This window comes from Molossus molossus, unplaced genomic scaffold (genome assembly GCF_014108415.1).
Source record: "Molossus molossus isolate mMolMol1 unplaced genomic scaffold, mMolMol1.p scaffold_m16_p_5, whole genome shotgun sequence".
Taxonomy (NCBI): Eukaryota; Metazoa; Chordata; class Mammalia; order Chiroptera; family Molossidae; genus Molossus; species Molossus molossus.
In genome coordinates, this window is record NW_023425388.1 from 30048507 (window position 1) to 30071309 (window position 22803).

The 22803-nt window shown below is 40.2% G+C and overlaps 1 protein-coding gene across 3 annotated transcripts in view; it reads left to right on the forward strand.

Annotated features, from left to right (window-relative positions):
• Window positions 1-22803, forward strand: part of PPM1L (protein phosphatase, Mg2+/Mn2+ dependent 1L) — a 248372-nt gene that overhangs the window by 218128 nt on the left and 7441 nt on the right. The gene's annotated exons all lie outside the window — the stretch shown is intronic.

Below are 22803 nucleotides of genomic sequence, written 5' to 3' on the forward strand. Positions count from 1 at the left end.
TAAATTTGCATGCAGACTGTGTGCGAATGTGTTTTCCTCCTCATAGATTAGGTGCTGGCAACCCCATTCTTTGCAGCCGTTTGCCAGGAAAGGCTCTCTTTATTTTTTATTATTTTTTTTTTATTATTTTTTTTTTATCCTCACCCGAGGACACTTTTTCATTCTTTGTTCAGATAGAGCAGGAGGGAGAGAGAGAGAGAGAAACATCGATGTGAAAGGGACACATCGAGTGGCTGCCACCCGCACGACCAACCAGGGCTGGGGACAAACTGCAACCGAGGTACATGCCCTTAGCGGGAACCGAACCCGGGTCTCTCCGGACCGCAGGCCGACGCTCTAACCGCTGAGCCAAACTGGCCAGGGCGGAAAGGCTCTCTTTATAGAAGAATGTTCCACCACAGATCACAAGTGCAGGATTTGCGTTTACACAGAAAAGAACATGGCGAATCAATTTTTAAAAGTGTGCTTTTCATTTTACAAATAAATTGACTTTAAGCAAAAATTTTACAAGTAGAAATCTTCAAATGTATTTTGTTTATTCAACAGTAATTATATCAACTGGTTTTTATATCTTCTCTCTTCTTTCTATTAACATAAAAGGCAGTATAGATATTTTTATAAATAAATTCCAATAACATTGCTTTAGGCTTTTCAAAAATTTTTGATTTAAGATACCACATTAGGTAAAATGTCAAACTACAACTGATGACAAAGAACAGTAATTAGTTTAGGATTAGATTTAATTACCATTTTAATGAACTTGAATCATATCTTTTTGAAAAGGAATTTTGTAGACTTTTAGTATCGTGAATTTTTTGTAATATAAATATTTACTGCACGCTTGTCTAATTATTGTAAGACTGATAAAAATTTAAATCCAAGAATGATTATTTCTTAAAAAATAAAAATAGAAAAAAATGTTAAGAAAACAAAGAATCATATTACTGTAAGAAGCTGATGACAAGATAATCAAAGCAGAGCAGCATATTTTCCTATGTTTGTTCCTTGGGACCCAGGTATTCCAGGGAAAAAATGTTTGGGGTACGTTGCATACCATAGCCCCTCTTAGGATCTACCATTTGATAGTACATTAAAGGCTCTATTAAGACTGATAGTTTAATTGGTTTAGCTTTGATAACTTGGTATTTCCCAAACTTACTAAATCATGAACCCTTTTACTGAATAACCCTTATTTATATCCAGCTGAATTGGTACTCTACCAAACTTGAAAAACACTAAAGTAGAGGATAAGATTATTTTTTGCATTTAGTCAATTGATTATCAATTTTAGATAACACTATATATGATGCTCAAAATCTCATTCCAAATTTAGATCTTTTCAGTAATTGTGGTTCTTGTTTTTAACTACTAAGATAAGTTCTAGGTACTTTTTAAAAAATATGTTTTTATTGATTTTTGGAGAGAGGAAGGGAGAGAGAGATAGAAACATCGATCTGAGAAAGAAACATCAATCAGCTGCCTCCTGCTCACCCCCTACTAGGGATCGGGCCTACAACCCGGGCATGTGCCCTGACTGGTAATCAAACCAGTGACCTCTCAGTCCATGGGACAACACTCAGCCAACTGAACCACACTGACCAGGGCCAGTAGCTGGTTTTTAAATACTACAAGGTATGGGCATTCATTTGCAAGTAAAATAGAATCAAAGTACCATTAAGTGGTTAAGACTTTTCACAAATAAATAAATAGAACAAATTCACAAATAAATAAACGAGTAGGTTTGTTATATCATTAGTCATTTTGCTCATACTTGCTGAGCACATCTATTGTGTGATATATGTCCACTAGGATTATAGTAACACATTTACAAGATCATATGTCATATAGCAAGTTGGCCCTAACCTGTAAAATCTTAAGCCAAGCTAACTGTAAAGTGTTGTGGTAAGCCTAGAAAAATAAACCATCTCATAACTCAACTTTATACTCTAATATATTCTGGTACTTCAAAATATCTGAAAATGTACTTAAGTCCTGAACTCTTAGGTAGTCAAATGTGTTCATTATTCATTCCATCAGTGGAACATCTAAAGTACCTTTTTTCCCTTTAAAGTGTACAAGCAATTGAGAAATAAGACATGGGGGACAGTTAAGTAGCAATTAAAATAACAACTCTATTTTGATAAAGCTGATTGAGGAACCTGATTTTAACATGAGCAGGCATTTCAGAGAAGATAAAATAGGAATATCCCTTTAAAAGATGCTCAGCCTCATTACTAATCAAGTAAATGCAAATTAAAGTCACCATGAGACACCATTTTATCTCCATCAGATTAGCAACAATTAGAAAGCCAGCAATATAAAGTGTTGCTGAGGATGTGGAGTGACGGGTTCTGCAGCTGAGCGTGAGATTTTGTAGGATGGAAAACAATGCGGCATCATCTAATTAACCTGAAACCACACACGTGCCATGACTCAGCAGTTCCATCCCTACATGTATTTTGTAAAGAAATGTGTGTATTTGTATGAGAAACCATGTACAAAAATATTTGCAGGCGTTTGCTTATAATCAGGAAAAAAAACTAGAACACAAAAATATTTATCACCAGAGAAATGAATAAATAAAATCATAGTATATGCAGAGTGGTATATAATGATACAGTATATGTATCGTCAGTGAAAATGAATGAATCACAGCTACATATGTCAACATGGGTACATCTCAAGAATATTACATGAAAAAAGCAAGTTACAAAAAATACACACTGATTTTGTTTTGGTAAAGTTAAAACATGACAAAACTAAACAATGTATTGCTTAGAGAGCCATCCATGTGCATGTAATTAAACTATAAAGAAAAGCAAGGGAATGCTAAACACCTGCTTCAGGGTGGACGGGAGCAGGATGAGGGCAGAGGGACATGAGTCCTCCCAGTTATTCCGATATGCAGCCTTAGCTGTAACCCTTACACTGCACTGGTTTGCATGCTGTTCAGGTTTCCTTTCACTATTGTTAGATCTGAGTATCCTTGAGAGGAAAAAAAAAGGATTTTCTTTTGGTGCTGTGGACAGAAGAGTTTTATGCCTGACAACCTATAGGCAACTGCCTGGAATCCCATTGCTCTAATTTCTTTTTTTTTTTATCCTCACCCGAGGGCATTTTTCCATTTTTTGTTCAGACAGAGAGGGAGGGAGAGAGAGGAAGAGAGAGAGAGAGAAACATCGATGTGAAGGGACACATCGAGTGGCTGCCACCCTCACGACCAACCAGGGCCAGGGACAAACTGCAACCGAGGTACATGCCCTTAGCGGGAACCAAACCCGGGTCTCTCCAGACCGCAGGCCGACGCTCTAACTGCTGAGCCAAACCGGCCAGGGCTCTAATTTCTATTTACCTGGAGTTCTTCTATACATAAGTTTGTGGATTCCTGACCCCAAATCCAAGAAGTCCTCTTTTAATGACTAATAATAAAAATCTGGAAGAAACACAAGGGGAAATCTATAGCTTTCTTATTAAAGTGATAAATGAGTCAGCCCTCCTTTGGCACTCACCAGAACCTCCTGTGGTAGTCAGAACTCTAAGATGACCCCAAGATCCCAGCCCCCTAGTGTACACACCCTGTATAAATCCCTCTCCTTGAGTGCTGGGGGGAGGGCGGAACTGAGAAGAAGCTAAGCTAATGGCTCCCATGATTGAATTGTTATGTAAGCAAGGTGATGGTGGAGTCATGCTGTGATGACATTACATTATATAAGATTCCTATTCCTGACGGCTTCGAAACTGCCATGTTGTAAGATGGCCAGGTGGCTAGGGACTGAGGGACTCCCTGCCAACAGCCAGCAAGATAATAAGTCTGTCCTACAACTTCAAGGAACTGAATTCTGCCAGCAACCTGAATGAGCTTGGAAGAAGATACCAAGTGCCAGATAGGAACAACAGCTCTGCTGACACCTTGATTACATCATTGGGAGACTTTGAGTAGAGACCCAGTAAAGCTGAACCCAGACTCCTGGGACCCAAAGAAATTGTGTGATAATAAATTTGTGTTTTAAGCTGCTGAATTTGCAGTAAGTTGTTACACAGCAGTAGGAAATGATAACACCTATGATTATGCCTCACTGCTAAATAGCCTGTGCTGCCAACCCGTCTGGCCCCTCCTTTCTTTCCTTTTTCCACGTGTCCATACAGTTGTCAGTTGCTGGGACAAGCCAGAGTTGATATCCTTGTCATGAAAAAGAAAGAAGATTGCCATAGTTTAAAACATGTACTCCAGACGTTCCTCTCTCCCCTTTTATCCAAGAAATGCTCTCCTCATTCATTGGCCAGGGACAGGCTGCCAAAACTGTAACACAGGCTACTAGATAAAACAAGTCAAACTTCCCTTCCCTCCCCTCCCCTCCCCATATGAAAGTGCACTTATGTCGAGCTTTTCATTTCATTTCACCATGATCATTCTGCTATCCAAGGTTTGATTGTAGACACTGTTACTAATCCTCTGCATTCTCATTCTCCACTTGACTTAGATAAATGTGGCCATGCTCTACTGGACACTTAGAGGCTAGAATGGAGGGAGAGGGGCAGTGTCTGCACAAGGGGTACATCCAGGTTAAGGGGGACCATGCAAATAGACAGTGTAAGCAGCCACAGGAAGGATGAGGTAACGAAAGGAAATTCATCACAGACTCCCACCTAGTGGAATTAGCTTCTAGTTTACAATGATTACTTCTTCTAGATTTATTTTTCTAAAGGAACAAATGTGGGTGTCTGATTTATGCTTCTTAGCAAGAATTATTCAGGGTCTCAGGTGATGCCAGAGTAATTTGAAGTATCTGTACTTGTTTTTATATACAGTTGACTTTCAATGTGGGGGTAAATGGACACCCCAACCCCCTGTGCTGTCAAAAATTTACATATAATTTTTTTTTTTTTTTTATCCTCACCCGAGGACATTTTTCCATTTTTTGTACAGATAGAATGGGAGGGAGAGAGAGGAAGGGAGAGAGAGTGAGAAACATCGACGTGAAGGGACACATCGAGTGGCTGCCACCCGCACAACCAAACAGGGCCGGGGACAAACTGCAACCAAAGTACGTGCCCTTAGCGGGAACTGAACCCGGGTATCTCCGGACCACAGGCAGACGCTCTAACCGCTGAGCCAAACTGGCCAGGGCTACATATAATTTTTGACTCCCCCAAAACGTAACTACTAATGACCTCCTGTTGATCAGGAAGTCTTATGGATAACATAAACAATTGATTAACAAATGTTTTGTATGTTATATATATTATAAACTATATTCTTACAATATAAAGTAAGCTTGAGAAAAGAAAATGCTATTAAGAAAATGATAAAGGAAAATACATTTACAGTATTTATTGAAAAAAATTTATATATAAGTGGACCTGCACAGTTCAGACTCATGTTGTTCAAGGGTCAACTATATACAGGTTGGGGCAAAAAGCAGGTTTACAGTTGTGAATATTCGAAACAGAGTTTATTCTTATATTATTTATTAATTATTGTATTATTTTCTATACAAACAACTGTAAACCTACTTTTGCCCCACCTTGTATATATAAAACAGCTTTATTGATATATAATTTACAGACCATAAAATTCATGGTTTTGAAGTGTGTAATTCAGTGGTTTTTAGTATATTCACAGAGTGTGTGACTATCATCACTAGTGAATTCTAGAATATTTTTATCACCCACAAAAGAAGCTCCATACCTTTTAGCGGTCAGTCTTGGTTACTCTATCTCTGTACCATCTACCATAGGCAATGAATAAACTACTTTCTGTCTTTATAGATTTGCCTATTCTGGATATGTCATATAAATAGAATCATACAGTATGTGATTTCTTGTAGCTGATTTCTTTCACTTAGCATAATGTTTTCAGGGTTCATCCATATCATCATATATATCAGTACTCCATTCCTTCTTGTAGCTGAATAATATCCCAGTATATGGATATACTACGTGTTGTTTATCCATTCATCAGTTGATAGACATTTAGATTATTTCCAATTTGGGGGGTATTGTAATATAAAATATGTACAGTATGTACAAATTTTTGTGTGGACATACATTTGCATTTCTCTTGGGTACATACATAGGAGTGTAATTACTGGGTCTTGTAACTATTCGTTTTTAACATTTTGAGGAACTGGTAAACTATTTTCTAAAGTGGCTGCAGCATTTCACATTCTCACTAATAATGTATGAGGGTTCCAATTTTTCCCCATCCTTGCCAACAGGTGTTATTTTCTGTCTATTTAATTTTAGCTGTCATAGTGGGTGTGAAGTGGTATTTGTATTTCCCTAATGACTAATGATTGTTGGTTCACACACTGGCCCCTATACACAGCCAGCAAGGAGAGAACAATGAAAGAAGCAGGCCACTTCAGATTGGTAGGTGGCAGGTTTAATAAGCAAGGGAACTTACTTATGAGACTTGTCTTGGATGGTTGCAAGACCAGTAAATCTCCACACTCATCTGCCAAATTTTAATTTTGAATAGATGCCTTAACTGGATTCAGTCTTGCATACCATCCAGAGGGTCTCAACAACACCTTATTCTCTCAGAGCTATGTCCTTGGAACAGCTTCCACTGTAGGAAGGTAGGAAAAAATGTACATTCCAAGGACAAAGAGGGAGATGAGGAGGCTCTGATTGCCCTGGTCCAGCTCACGGGTAAACCGGTTGTCATGTCCTTTCAATTACATCCTCCAACAAATGATGGTGAGCATCTTTCTATGTTTATTGGCCATTTTTATATCTTCTTTGAAGAAGTCTCTATCTAAATCCTTTGCCTACTTTTAGTTGGGTCATTTGTCTTTTTATTATTGAGTTGTAAGAGTTCTTTATGTATTCTAGGTACAAATTCCTTACCAGATATATGATTTGCAAATATTTCTCCTATTCTGTGTATTGTCTTTTCCTTTTTTGAAGATGTCCTTTAACCACAAAAGTTTTTAATTTTGATGAAGCCCAATTTATCTATTGCTTGTGCTCCTGGTGTTAAATATAATAAACTATTGCTTAATACAAGGTCACAAAGGCTTAGCCCTATATCTTTTTCTAAGAGTTTTATAGTTTTAGTTATTATATTTAGGTCTGTGATCCATTTTAAGTTAATTTGTTAATATACTGTGAGGTAGGGATCAATGTGGATCTATCCCCTTTGCATGTAGTTATCCAGTTGTCCCACCACTATTTGTTAAATAGACTATTCTTTACCCATTGAATTCTTGTCAAAAATCTATTGACCATAAATGTAAGGGTCTATTATAGCTCCATTCTTTGTGCTATTATTTGTCAATCAAATTACATGTTTATACATTATGAGCCCATCTGTGTAGTTTTTTATTGTTGCTTTATGCAGTTGTCTTTTAAATTAAGTCAGAGAAAAGAAAGTTACAAACAAAAATACACTGATATGGCCTGTTATTTTTACCTCTTTGGTTATCTTTATTAGTGTTTTTTATTTATTTGTGTGTATTCAAATTACTGTCTGGTGTCCTTTCATTTCAACCTGAAGAATTTCCTTTAGTATTTTGTTTGTTCAGGGCTTCAAATGACAGATTTTCTCAATTTTTGTTTATCTGGGAATATCTTAATTTTTCCTTCATTTTGAGGCATAGTTTTAATGGATGTCAAATTCTTGATTGACAATCTTTTCTTTTTAGCATTTTGAATATGTCATTCCACTGCTTTCTGATTCTCATGGTGTCTGATGAGATGTCAGCTGTTAATCTCACTGAAGAGTCATTGTACATGATGAGTTGTTTTTCTCTTGCTGCTCTCAAGATTGTCTTTTGGTATTTGCCTTTTAACAGTTTGATTATGATGTGTCTGTTTTTGGTGCAGTCTAAGTGCAGACCTAGGAACCCTAGAGTCAGCATTCCTTGGGAACAAATTTTCTGGGATGGAACCCAGCAATCTAGGGTTTAACAAGTCTTCCAGGTGAATTGTATGTGTATTTATTGCAAAGCACTGGTCTAGCTGAGAAGAAATGAGAAACTGAATAAAACATAACCTTATAGAGGGCTCCTCATTGCCCAGGTACCAAACATTAGCTGATTTAAACAACAAATCAGATAATACCCCTCATTTTACAGATGAAGAAATCAAGACTTAGAAAGTCTAAGCTTCTTGCTTATTACCACACAACTAGTTTGTGGTAATGCCAGAAATTAGACCCAAAGCTAATGTTTTTAACCACTGTGCTCTTCTCCTAATTAGAATTAGGAGGAAAGGGGGAATATCAGAAATGGCATAAAGTGATGGAATTCACAAGATTTACTGGGTAATTAGCTATAGGTATAGAGGGAGGTGTTAATATTACCTCCCATGTCTCTGAATTTGGATTGATGTTGATGCTATTCTATGATTATGGCTACATGAATGAAAAAGCAAATTTAAAGCAAAGGAATTACACACACACACACACACACACACACACACACACACACAGTTCGAGGTCCCTGAAGGAAAACATGTGGAGGCCCAGTAGGTTGGACATTCATACTGGAAATACAGAGATGGCAGACATAAGAATATAGGTGAGTGTGGCTGACAATGTGGATATGGGTGAGATGATCCTAGTCAAGTACAGGAGGAAATGAGAAAGGGGACCAAGGACAGAACCCTGGGGAACAGAAAGAGAAAGAATTCTACAAAGTAAACTGAAGAGATATAAAGGAGAAATGGGAAAGTGGAGGGGCCCAGAAATCCAAGAGAAAAATAAACTCAGAGTCAGTGCAAAGAGGGGTTGGCTCAACATCAGCTTTTGCTGAGAATCTCAGCTATACTGCAAGGCACAATCTGATAACCACCCCTTTTTCTACCATCCCTGTCATTGGAACAAACAGGAATACATGACACCAAAGACAAAAAGGCTTTCCGAGATGGCAGAATGTTAGGAGAGGGTACTGTAGGTTTGAGGAAGTCATTAACAAAAACTTAAGAGGAAGTTTTATCTGGCTGATAGATGCCAGGGTGCATAGCCTATACAATTTTAATCCCTAAAATTGTACTTCTTAACATGTGTCTCCATGTAATAGCAGTGATCTGTTTAAATTTTTTTTTTTCTTTATTGATTTTAGAGAGAAAGGAAGGGAGAGAGAGACAGAAGCATCGATTGGCCTATAGCAGTGATCTTGATGAACTCTGGTCAGGGTAGATTTAGGGAGGTTATCTGTACTAATAGAAATCTAATTCATCACAGTTAATGTACTTGTAGTTTTATATTACAGTCACAGTGCCATAAAGTATGTATAGTGATTGACCACAATGCCTATTGTTTTCTCACCTCAATTCCAGTGTCACATATGCAAACAAAAAAAGCAAACTATATATTCTAATGACAGCTCATATGTAAAAGGGCAGGTGTGGATTGAAAGTCTCATACATAGGAAAATATCACTTACTGAGTGTTCATTGTGCCAACATTTTCATAAGTTATTTCATTTTATCCTCCCTAGAGGTATCTAGGAATTGGAAAGATACAGACTTAGGTATTGGGAAGAGCTAGACTTAATGAACAAATGATGAAGTTGAGTATCAGAATGCTAATAAATTGCCAGCGTCATATAACTATTAAGTAAGGAGTTACAACTCAAAAACCCTGTTCATCTAACTCCAAAGCTTATATTATTTCCATTAATGATGCCAAAATAGAGTCAATATTAAATCAGCCTGCACACTTTATGACTATGTCATAAAATTCAAAGAAATAAGCTAAATGGAAGTACTTTTCAACTTTGAGAAGAAAGCTATATGCAGGCAGGCTATTTTTAATCTCTACTATTAACATCAGCAGTAGTATCTGAAAATATAAAAGATGCTTCAGCAAAGCTGCTAAAAGTACATTCTCTTTAGCCCCCCAAAAGAGAATTTTAATATATTACCATTTTCTCTCAACTTTGCTATTTATCACTACCTCCAGGAGCTCATTTGTATAATACTACTTTGTGAGAACCATATTCCCCTCTGCTGTCACGCTTACACACACACCCTATAGCCTTTCTCCCTTCCTTGCTATTCTGCTGGGATACAGATCAGTAGTGGCAGGAGAGATGAAAAGAGACTGAACCTTTAACCTCTCTCTGCTTCAGTGGCTGTTTTATAAAAGGATATGACTTGATTATATTTCTCATATCAGGAACCCCACGCTTACATCGCTTCCCTGATGTCCTGGGCTGCCAGGAGAGAAATGACTGGGCCCAAGCTGACCTATGGAGCTTGGGAAACTTTCTTGACCTCATGCCTGCCACTACCACGGGAGCAGACTATCAGCTGTTTCATGCCTACCTCAGACAAAAATCTTACAGACTCTCCCCTATTTTTCATTTTACAGTAGCCTCATCATTATTTCCAAATCACCAATCCCCTCCTGTCACTATTACAGTCACATCTATTATCAAGAGATGCAGAAGTGGCAATTTGGGTATTTTGTCATTTAGAGGGCCACCAGTTAGAGTCACACATTTAGATGGGCCCACACTCCCAATATTTTTACTCTAAGTGTGTTTTCCAAAACTATGTATATCCCTTCTGGTATATATCATCCACATATCAAAATTTTAAGTTACATGAAATAAGAGAAAGGTGGTTTCTAATGTATCTACTATAGTCTAATCATAACGCAGGTTATAGAAACAACCTTCCTTGAGCTAAAAGGGAAGGTATGCAGAGGTCATTCCTTCGGTATAATCCACCAGACCTTAGAAAAGGAATAGGATGTCAGACAAGACTTCTAAGTAAGAGAACAAACAGAGAAGGAAATCTTAGGCAAGCAGGCTTGACCCTAAAGACTGCTGCCCACCTTTCCTCCTGAAATGAGGACCCAAAATGATTCCTTCATTTTATTTCATTACCTTATAAGCTGCCACCAAAGACTAGATGACCACTAAGGTCCCTTCCCCCAGAAAGTCAGGCAAGGCAGAAGATTGTATTTCTGAGAAGTACCAAGGATGTCCTTTATTTGTCTGAGCAGGTACGAGGTCAGTTGCAGTTAAAGCAGAAAGTACAGGAAGATACCACAGGTGCAAGCTGGTGGTAGAGGTTATGGTAGTCTTGTAGTAACTTGGTAAGAAAACCACCAGGAGCAAGTAACCACTGAACAGTGACTATGTGCCACATAATTTCTTAGGCCTTGCTAGATATTGCTGAAACCACTAAAGCCTAGATTATTGACCTTGATAGAGGAAGTAAACTGCCATTTTAATTGAGCCACTATCTTAGAAATGACATGACCCCTTTTGCTTCCTGCTTCTGTAAGTTGCTTACCACTTTTGGGCCAAAAGAATGCCCCGCCCACCACTTTGGTGCCGAAAGAATGCCCCGCCCACCACTTTGGTGCCGAAAGAATGCCCCGCCCAGCCTGCTATAAAGCTAGGCACGCCCTACAGCCCAGGCCCAGAATTTGGAGACTGCTTCCTCTGGGTCCACATGCGCTTCCTCCGGTGTTCTGGTCTGAGTCTTTTCCGTAACAACCTGAGGGCATTTAGCTAGACTATGAAGCTAGGTTTTCTCATGTACAGCTCATGTTCTTTCCATCACTCTCTGGCAGAACAACTCTTCCCTGCCCTTGTGGACGGCAGCCATGTATTCTGCATCCTGGAGCAGCAACAGCAGCAATCTGTGATGAGGGGTCAGCTGGTTTAGCTCACCTGCTGATGGTGCTGTTGAATCCCAAAGAGCTTCACTGTAGGGGCCTTGGAGTGTGAAATAGGGCAACAAGAGTCCATCAGTAGCATCTTCTTCTGCCTTGGAAAAAAGTAGGAAAGAGAAAACAAAGTCTAACAGAGCTGACCTTTTTCATTCCGTGTCTTCCTCCCACCTCCCATTTCTCTCCAGCCCACTTTATTCTAGGGCTTGAACACAAGAGACCAAATTTTAAAATACTTCCTTGTCATGGTATCAGTAGTTTTAATCAAATGGTTAAAGTGGGGCCAGTTCCTTTCTCCATACGTGGCAGCGGTGAAATTGCCTTCACTTTATCTTGTTAAGGGTTGGGTACTTCAGCATTTCAAAGGGAGATCCTACCCTTGCCTGCATTCATTGCAGAGCCCTGACTGTGTTGGTAGATCTAGTTGCTGTTATTCAATGTTTACCTAACACCTAGGATCCTAAAACCAAGGTCATAGAACTTCTTACAAAGGGGAAGGGGAGGAGAGGAGAGGGAAGGAGTACAAGTGGGATACTTTGGAGGTGGCTTGGAGCATTGCTTGTGAAGAACAGACACAAGTAGAGTCCTTAGACAGAAAAGCCTAAGAGTATTGGGTCTAGGAGATGGGCTCAGGGCCCCATCTCCACCCCTGGGAGAAGAAAGAGAGTATGCAATCCTTTGAGACAAAATTGGGCCATCTCACAGTTTTGCCTGAACTTGGCTCTGGTTATTGAATAGGCAAGTAACCCAAGCAAAATGAAGTGGTAGACAATTGAGGAAGCTCTCAAACCTGCTGTAAAACTTGCAGAGTGTTACGGTTTATGTGGTATAGGGCCCCTTAGACAAAAAGGAAAGAGCTAATTTTGAGAGAAGTAACCATTGCTTTTAAAGTCTCCAGGAGGTGGTTTGGACTGTCTTCAGAAGTGCTGAGGGCTTGTCTCAGTATTTGAAGTCAAGGTGCTTACAGCTTCTCCTTGTTGTTGGTATAGAAATACTTGCTGAAGGAATGAATAGAACAATAGGAGCTGCAAGATTAAAATGACATGAATGGAGAAATACAGGCTAAAACTTACCTCATGTCAGAATGATTGCTGTATTCCCCAACAAAATGAAAGCATGTCATGCTTCACACATGAGTATTGTAGGGGAGGAAAATTTTTTCTCTTGCCCTTCTAGGTTCTTTTGGCTGATGTCTTAATTAAATTGATATAAGACAAATTAACAGGAGAAAAACAAATTTAATTTTGTACATGTAAGAGACTTATATATACAAAATCTTTGAGAGGTTCAAAGACAGTCAGGTAATTGAAGCTTATATGCCATCCTGAGCTAAGCAGAAGAGGGTTGGGCTCCAGGACTTCAGAGGGAAGGGAGACAATTCATAAGAAGAAGGGAAGAGCAAGTGTTTGGTAAACAAATGTTTGTCATGCCACCCAGGGACAGTGGGACCCAAGGACACACAGAGGGGACTCCAGCAGCTTGCCACGCCTACCCCAAAGTCTTTGTAATTATCTCTCTTCCTGGACCAGGCCCTGTATCTAAATTCTTTTGATTTAAAGTAGAAGTTAAAAAAAAAATTCTTCCTGAGTCTTTTGGGACTTGTCTTCAGCTCAAAATAATCTACATGTCAACATGGCAAGCCTTTGGATCTTTAAAAGAAAGTTGACTTTCAGAAAGGTGGTCCTGGATCTTAGGCAACATATACTCCCTTTGGAAACTGGGTATACATTTACCAGATTTGAGTCTAAAATGGGTTATTTCATTTGTGTACCCTCTTTAAGACCACAAGAATTTTCCGGAGCTGATGATCATACACTAAAAATTATTAGCTGGCCAATTGCTTGGTACTTAGTGAAATATATTCTTTTATCTCTGGATAACCCTTTGCTTTCATCTTTAATTTACATTAAGATATTTCTTTCAAGGAGTTCCAGTTCAGCATTTTTTAATCAAAATTTTAAGTATAATACATAGTTTTATAATCATTTCTAAATTACAGCCTTAGGGGTTTAATTCTTGGATACTATTAAGACTCCTCCCCTCCTTTTTAAAAACTCCTCAGATGGTTGTCATTCAGCCATCAAAACAGGATACTAATATGTATTCTTCATTTAAGATCCTTAAAGCTGCACATTAGTTTCAATTTCAATTTGCAATCTAGCAAGAACAACACGTTCCCTCTCTATAAGGTTAAACATGTGCACTGAAAATACAAGAGAAAATCAAGTGTGGTAATTTACTATCAAAAGCACTGAAATTGGGCACTAGAGCATGTGGTCAAGCTTTTATTAATTAAGTAATCACAGAAAATTCTATATGGATGATTTGTGGACATTCTAAAAGCAGGATGGGAACTTGTTTCTTTTTTATGTTTTCTTTCTAAACACAATTTTTAAAAAAATAGCCTGTGGGTTTATATTCATATTTGCAACTCAGGAATGTTTAAGAGTTTTGACATTTCTTAAAGTCAGTAATATTCATATTGAAATTTGACATATATTTGGACTCATGTTAAATCAGTTGTCCTAGTTATTATCATGTTAAAAGAATATTTAAAAAACAATCTTTACACACACACGCACACACACACACACACACACACACACACACGTAAGCCAGGAATTTCTCCTTTCCAACTTTGTTTGGCTAACTCCTATTCATGTTGAAATGTATCTCCTCCTTCTCATACCACTGCTAGTCTCCTCTCTCACCTTCAACCATCACAGAATTGCTTTTCTATGCTCTCCCCTCTGGCACCCCTTTATACTGTGATTTTTCCACCTAGGGATTTCATCTTTTGTGTCTGAGTACCCAGCTTCTATCCAAATGCCTGGCATAGCAGAAAGTGCTTGTTAAAATCCTGCTAAATGAATGAATATCTCGAGCCTCAGGCTAGCTAGCAGATGAGTTCAGAGGCTATGTAAGCATCATTTATAAGCTCAGCCAGAATGGCAGAAGCCCAGCAAGCCGGGGGCGATGCCACCCTGAGGTTTACAGCTCCTTTAGGCTCTGTCTGAGGCCAACCACGGGAGGAGGTGCGCTCCCGCCATGCGGCTGCTGTCCGTGGGCCAGGACCGCTCTGTGTGCCAGGCTCCTGCAAACTTTCTGCTTATTCAGGAACTCCAAGAAGTAAAATAGGTAGAGAGAAGCATTCCCCTGGTGCAGCCCTAAACAAAACTTAATTGCATGAATCATGCTTAATGTTTAAAAACCTCATATTCTAGTCAAGTTAGAGGTTGACTTTATTACATTCGCCTGGCAAATAGATGGGTGGCAAGTGAAAAAACTACCTTCAGAAGCCCGTGCGACTTAGGGTGGATCCAAAGGGCAGAGGGGCTGTGAGAAGTTTTACTTCTCAGCTCTTACCCTGAGGGATGACTTCCAGGGATCCTGAGAGAAGCTCTAGATAAGTGGAGGTTGTGCCCCTTGAAGTGTTATTTTGAGTTTTAAAGATGTCTCCTGAAGTCCACATGTTAAACAGTTGGGCGTCAAGAGGGGATTTAGACCTACTTAGAGCACAGTGTTCCTTATTTAATTACAGAATGTCCTCATTTTTTTTTTTTTATCCTCACCCGAGGACATTTTTCCATTTTTTGTTCAGGTAGAGTGGGAGGGAGAGAGAGGAACAGAGAGAGAGAGAGAAACATCGATGTGAAAGGAACACATCGAGTGGCTGCCACCCGCACGACCAACCAGGGCCGGGGACAAACTGCAACCGAGGTACATGCCCTTAGCGGGAACCGAACCCGGGTCTCTCAGGACCGCAGGCCGATGCTCTAACCGCTGAGCCAAACCGGCCAGGGCCAGAATCTCCTCATTTTTAACTGGCCTGGCCAGCTCCTTTATCAGTTGTGTTTATGTAGCTCGTGCCTTAAGTGCCAATTCAACTCTTGGGCCCTGACTGCTAATTGAACTGGCAACCTTTTGGTCGATGCTCAACCAACTAAGCCACATCAGCCAGGGCTAAGAAGATGTTTTTAAATCAACTTTAATAACCAATATCTTTTCAGCATATATTTATATACATATGTATTAAAATAAATTGGAATATTTTATACACAGTTTTTTAAGTAAAAATGCTAATGTAATATATTTGTAAAGAAATTTTATATATAGTTTTATTTCATTTCCCACTTATGAGCACTTTCCCATGACAACATATATTCTTCAGAAACACTACATTTGGCCCTGGCCAGTTTGGCTCAGCGGTTAGAGCGTCGGCCTGCGGTCTGGAGAGACCCGGGTTCGGTTCCCGCTAAGGGCGTGTACTTCGGTTGCAGTTTGTCCCCGGCCCTGGTTGGTTGTGCGGGTGGCAGCCACTCGATGTGTCCCTTCACGTCGATGTTTCTCTCCCTTCCTCTCTCTCCCTCCCACTCTATCTGTACAAAAAATGGAAAAATACCCTCGGGTGAGGATAAAAAAAAAAAAAAGAAACACTACATTTGATGTTCATGCAGTGCTTTATATCTGGGTATTTCATAATGTATATATGTCTATTCATTTTCATTATTTCTATTGTTTTGCTATTTTAAATAATTCTGTGAGGTCAGTCATTATCCATGAAGTTCTGTTCATATTTCTGATTATTTCCTTAGAATAAAATTCAAGAATTAGCATTATTGAGTCAAAGAGTATAAACAAATGTTTATTCTGTTCTTTGTTTTAAAAGTGAAATATATTTTTTAAATTTTCTTTTAAAAGCTCTTTTTTTTCTTCATTTATTTTTATTTTACAGATTTTTTATTTTACCCCTTTCTTTGTGGCAGGAACCATGTTAAGCTATGTGAGTGTTACCCTATTATGTCTTCAAGAGAGAGTTAAGGTCTCACTTCCTCCCAGTCATCCTCCCTTCAGTTCTCTCCACCTCCAGCCATCCCCTCAGACCGAGCCCCCTCTGTGCCGTCCTTCCCATCCACACACCCAGGCTCTCCGAGCACTGTCACAGCATTTTCCACGCTGGATTCTGAAGGTCTGGTTTCATCTCGTCATTAGGTAGTAAATGCTTTGTGGTTAAGGACTATATTTTGCTCAACTGGATTGTTCTAGCACCAAGCCTAGTAACTTGCATGCAGAAGGCAATGAATGAGGGAATACAGAATATAAAGTGATTTTGTACACACACATGTGCACACACAGAGCCAATCTTATAATTAGGTACAGGAGATAGAGGCTTGAGGGAGAAAGAGGAAAAGAGGACCATTTACACAAAGTACATGGTTGCATTTTCTCCATTGTTGATGTGTTGATGGGATCTCACTTTTTCTATGTGTCCAGATGGGCCAGATGGAAATGAAGTCGGGGTGTAACCAGATCTTTGGGGTAGTAGCCTTCCAGAAGACATAGCTTTCAAGTCAGCTTTGTAGTCCCACTGATCCCAAAGTAAGCTAAAGAGTTCACAATGATTGGATCAAATTGGCCCAAAACCTGATTTGCCTTTACTTATTTACCCTAAATAAACATAAGTGTGCAACCTCTAATTTAGTCCTTTAAATGGGGGGGGGGAGGGTATTAGTGATTGTGTTCTGTTTGGATAGATCTGGAAGTCATTTATTTGTATGTAATTACAGAACCTGCCAATAGCCTGATTCACAAGGGCAACTCAGCTTTGGTTATCAAACATTGTTGGTACTGCCTAGAGCATTTTGGAAATTAAGTTTCCTAATTTCTAGGCCAGGGAAAAATTTAAAATATATAGTGTGCAATAGACATGATATCTCCCTATCTATCCACACATATTATACAACTACAAAATAAACATATGTAGAAATCTATTTATACAATTTATCCCTGTAGAACTGAATATAACTTAGATTTGGGTTTGTATTATCTGATACCAAAATCTTACTCTATTTACTTTCCATAATTTCCAGGTATATTCCATAATTTCCTGATTTGTCTCAGGTTCTTATGTGTAAATACCAAGTGAGTTCATGTTCTCATCCCCCCTGTTCCCCAGGGTCAGTCTGAGTGTCAGGATTTTGTTACTGTTCTGCAGTCTCCTGGCAACCTTAGTGGTCAGGGGAGCCAGAGGAGAGGACTCGTGGGCAGAAAACTCAGTTTGCTCCATCTTCATATGCCTGTGGTTTAGCCCAGAACCTGGACTAAAAACAATGTTTCTCTTGAGAATATTGTATCTTTGTGAGTTTCCACAGTCACCTTGAAATTCAAAAGCTAAATCTGACTCTTTCAGTTTACACTTCAGCCAGAGCAATCCTGATCTTCCCTGAGACAATGAGGGCCTCAGACTGAATGAAGGGGGATCATGCACATGCAGTGGGCAGTAACTTCATTAATATCTCCAAATGTCACCCTCCAACACATATATGTGTAACAGGTTTATAGCTATATGGTAATTAAGTAAAGATAACTTAATAGCCTCAAAGGCCAGGGTTTTTTTTTGTTTTTTTGTTTTTATCCTCACCCGAGGACATTTTTGCATTTATCTTCAGATAGAGCAGGAGGGAAAGAGAGGAAGAGAGAGAGAGAAACATTGATGTGAGAGGGACACATCGAGTGGCTGCCACCCCCACGACCTCAACCGGGGGCGGAGACAAACTGCAACCGAGGTACATGTCCTTAGCGGGACCCGAACCTGGGTCTCTCTGGACCACAGGCCGACGCTCTAACCGCTGAGCCAAACCGGCCAGGGAGCAAGGTTTGTTTTTGTTTGTTTTTTTTTTTATCCTCACCTGAGGATATTTTTCCATTTTTTGTTCAGATAGAGCGGGAGGGAGAGAGAGAGAGGGAAACATCAACATGAAATGCACACATCGAGTGGCTGCCACCTACACGACCCAACCAGGGCCGGGGACAAACTGCAACTGAGGTACATGCCCTTAGCGGGAACCGAACCCGGGTCTCTCTGGACCACAGGCCGACGCTCTAACTGCTGAGCCAAACCAGCCAGGGCGCAAGGTTTGTTTTTAATTGAAACCATAGGGATGAGGGTTGATTCTACCATAAGAGAACGTCAAAGAAAGTGTAATTTTCTGTGAAGCACCAGATGAATCAGGCTATAGCTCTCGTTTCCAGCCTCCTCCTCCTTTCCCTCTCTGCCTTTCTTTTCTCAGCCTTTAACGTAAAAGCAAACAACTCTTTTAAGAAAGCTCAATTTCAGAAGTTTTTCTTATACCCCACTCCCATAGATTTATAAAGAGACAGAGACACTACCTGTAATTTGCTAGAAACCTGAAGAAAAATGAAGAATCAGCAAATAACACGAAGAGATGAAAAAATATAGCCAGTGCTTCTCTGGCTTGTGTAGGAAGAATCAAAGAACCATGAAATTAATTTTATTTGCCATTAAAAGATACTAGACTTGGAATCTAGGATGTGATTATGTAATTATAAATTAATTTCAGTAGCATGCTCTCATCTAAACTAAATGTCAGCAGTAGTTATGAGAAGTATGTTAATGAGCAGCACAAAAGCTTGTCTGCCTACTCATACTCAGGATGCCCAGGGCGTCAAGAAAAAGGCTCCCGTGGCAAGAGGGCCCACTGGGGTTTTCTAAGACTCCACAGTGTATGTGGTCAGTCTAATTGGGAGTGACTCTCTTTAACATGTTCCTACTTAACTGACAAGGAAGGATTAGAAGATATCCACAGGCCACACTCGAGTGTGAAATAAACATTAAAAAACTTTTTTTTTTCTTTATTGATTTTAGAGAGAGGAAGGGAAAGGGAGAGAGAGAGATAGAAACATTGATGAGAGAGAACATTGATTGACCGCCTCCTGCATGCCCCCCCACTGGGGATTTGGCCCACAACCTGGGCATGTGCCCTGATCAAGAATTGAACCAGTGACCTCTTGGTGCATGGGTCGACGCTCAACCACTGAAGCACACTGGCTGGGCTGAAATAAACATTCTTATTACAGAAGAAAAATGGTGTTGAAGAACATTTCAATTTCAAAATGGTATTCAAGAGCATCTGATAGCACATCTATATTTTAACTCTGGTGAAGTGTGAAAATTAAATGGTTACTCCATCAAATTCTATTGATGAATTATGACCTCCCCCCTTAAATAAATTGTTTTTATAGTTAGGGTGCCATTCCTCATTTGTGAAAAGACCTTTCTGGCATTTACACACTGTTTCTTATTTCTTCTAGCCATTTTATTAATTATATGTGTTTGCCGAGGAAGAGCCCGAGCATAGCTAAATCTAGAATTAAACTGCATAGCACTATGGTTTAAAGTAATAGATGTGTCATCAAGTTGACTGCCTCGTAGTCAGCTAGTGTCAAACTCAATGGCTGATATTTGTGCTTATGCAAAAATCTCGTGGAAGAAACGACAGTTCCAATTTTTAATCAACCTTTGTCTCACCCATTGTTATTCCTGCCACACTGGCCTCCAGAGTGTGATGAGGGGAAGTTGAGGCAGCTCAGGTTGCAGGGGAGACCCAAAGAGGAGCCATTTGGGGGCCATTTCTGTTCACGTCAGTCTGGGGACTCTCCTGAGCCACCTTGCACGTATGGGTGTGCCCCTTCGCTTCTCTGGGTGGAAGCCCACAAAGAAAGTTTACCATCCTGGTACTTCAGGTGTTGATGACATGGGGCCTTGATGCATTCTCGGCAACAAGGTAGTCTGTTCTGTGAAGTAAGAGTAGATTGTAAACAGTCCTTTTGATCCCGAGCTAAGACCGCAAAGCCCAAATAATAAATTTCTTACAGTAAAGGATCCTGGTTTGTTTTAGAACATTCTTAGGCCTGCAGCCAGCATACAGGCAGGTGTGCACAGAAGAAAATAGTGACATTGCAGCGATCCTGAACACTGCCTGCAACTCTGATTTCACATCTGGGGCACACCCATTTTGGCCAGGTCTAAGATTCTATTGTTAGCACGGGCAAACCCTGCTTTCTGAAAGCAGTACATTCCTGAAATCTGCGTCATGAGGCAGGTCTGATTTACCCCTAGGGACAATGGGATTGTGTTCTTTCTTTCTTTATTTTTTTATCCTCACCCGAGGACATTTTTCGAGGACATTTTTCCATTTTTTGTTTAGATAGAGTGGGAAGGAGAGAGAGGAAGAGAGAGAGAGAGAAACATCGACGTGAAAGGGACACGAGTGGCTGCCTCCTGCACGACCCAACCAGGGCCGGGGACAAACTGCAACCGAGGTACGTGCCCTTAGTGAGAACTGAACCCAGGTCTCTCTGGACCACAGGCCGACGCTCTAACTGCTGAGCCAAACCGGCCAGGGCTGGGATTGTGTTCTTGACAAAGGAATGGGTGGGCCATAAATAAGTATATCCAACACTAAACAGCTACAGTCTAAATCTCTTCTTGATAAGCAACTCTTGGACAATAAGCCTCTGAATCAGGATACTACAAGGACAAAAACACCCAACTTAAAAAGCTCTAAGTAGTAAAGACCTTTTGTGTTTCATAGAACAAGGATAGGGTGGGTCCAGTCTGGCTCAGGAGTTTCATTACGTTTCAGGGACTCAGGCTCTTGACCTCTGCTTCTCCTCGGCACAGTGCCTGGATCCTGAAGCATGTCCCCTCATAGTTGCAGGATGGTTGGGAAACACATGAGCCAACAGTAGGCCAACCAGGTGAATCATTTTCAGCATTGTCTCTTTCAGGAGAGAGAAAGCCTTTCCCAGGAGCCCTAAGCAGACATCCTCCGAAGTCCTTGCCCATGGAGCTCCCAGGACACTACCCTGGACTTTCCTCTTCTCCTTTATTTCCTTCATTCTCTATGACCTAGCCATTCTGGTTTTAAATATCTGTCCCCTACCCTCTATTTCTATGTGTACTATGTTAATTCAGGTCCTTACTAACTCAGCCTGTTCTCCCTGCTTCCAGTTGATCTTCTACATTGCCATGGAAACGATCTTTAAAACACAAATCTCCTTCTATCACTGTCCTGCTTAAAAGCCGCCAGTGGTTCTTAATCACATATGCAGCTAAATTTCAATCTTTTTCTATAAGAAAAAGAGGCTATAGCCTTTTCTATAAGAGGCTATGAGAATGACCTCTCCCCTCTTTAAAATTTTTTTTCTTCACAGCAGCTCAGTGCAGCTGACAGTGATGGGGAGCCGCTGGGGCTGGAATGGGGGTGGGGAGAGGAAAGGCTCCTGGCTCAGCCAGCGGATGTCTCTGCTTCCCTCACGTGGAGACCCCAAAGCCTTCCTGGGGTCCTCCGTAGTATGGGAAAGTGGAAACACCTCCTAGGCAGTTGGGCCTCGGGAGTGTCAATCAGGCTAGCAGCCTGACTCCGATGGCAGGGAAGCAGAGGTCAGGAACATGCCCTCCAAGTGCCGAGAGAGGGGAAGAGGCCTGCGAGAGAGGCTCCGGGAGCTCCAGGGACAGAGCTCCCGAGGCAAGTAATGGTCAGTAACACGCTGTTTTGTTTCATCTTTCAAACTCTAAGAATGTCCCTTACAGGAGAATTCATGCTCTGATTATGTTAGACAAGTCAGCCTAATCGGATGCTTTTGAACAAGGTGAGGATAAGGTTGAAGACCAAACTACAATATCAAAAACTGAGAGTAAAGAACTGTAATTGTATGAATGGTTCCTGTATTTACATTTTCATTGGTATAGGTTTTTGAGGTTTTTTTTTTTAAATCCTCACCCAAGTATATTTTTCCATTTATCATCAGATAGAGTGGAAAAGAGGGAGAGAAAGGGAGAGAGAGGAACATCGATGTGAAAGAGACACATCGACTGGTTGCCTCCCACAGGACCCAACCAGGGCCAGGGATGAACCACTACCGAGGTACATGCCTGTGACCGAAATTGAACCCAAGACTCATTGGTCTGCGGGCCAACGCTCTAACTGCTGATAAATACCGGCCAGGGCTATCGGTTTTTCTTTTAAGGTAAAAGATTTGCAATTTGCTTCAATAATCCCTAAGATTTTTCTTTTCCCTTTCACAAGGCTTTTCATATCAGAACTCCAGAATTGACCTACATTTCATGTGTTTCCATTTCTGATCAGGATTGTTGGGGGTTAAACAGGCTTAAGAATGGCATTTCAAATAGAATTATAATAACTGAATATGCTAATTATTCTCCCGACTCTTGATAGCAACCTGTATTTATTCTTTATGTGTATTTAAGAATTCAGTCTTGGTGTTGTTCTATGAAGACTAAAGAGCTGTTTAGATGCAGTATACATTCTGTTATGGAATATGCCTTTTTTAATGAGGAGGTT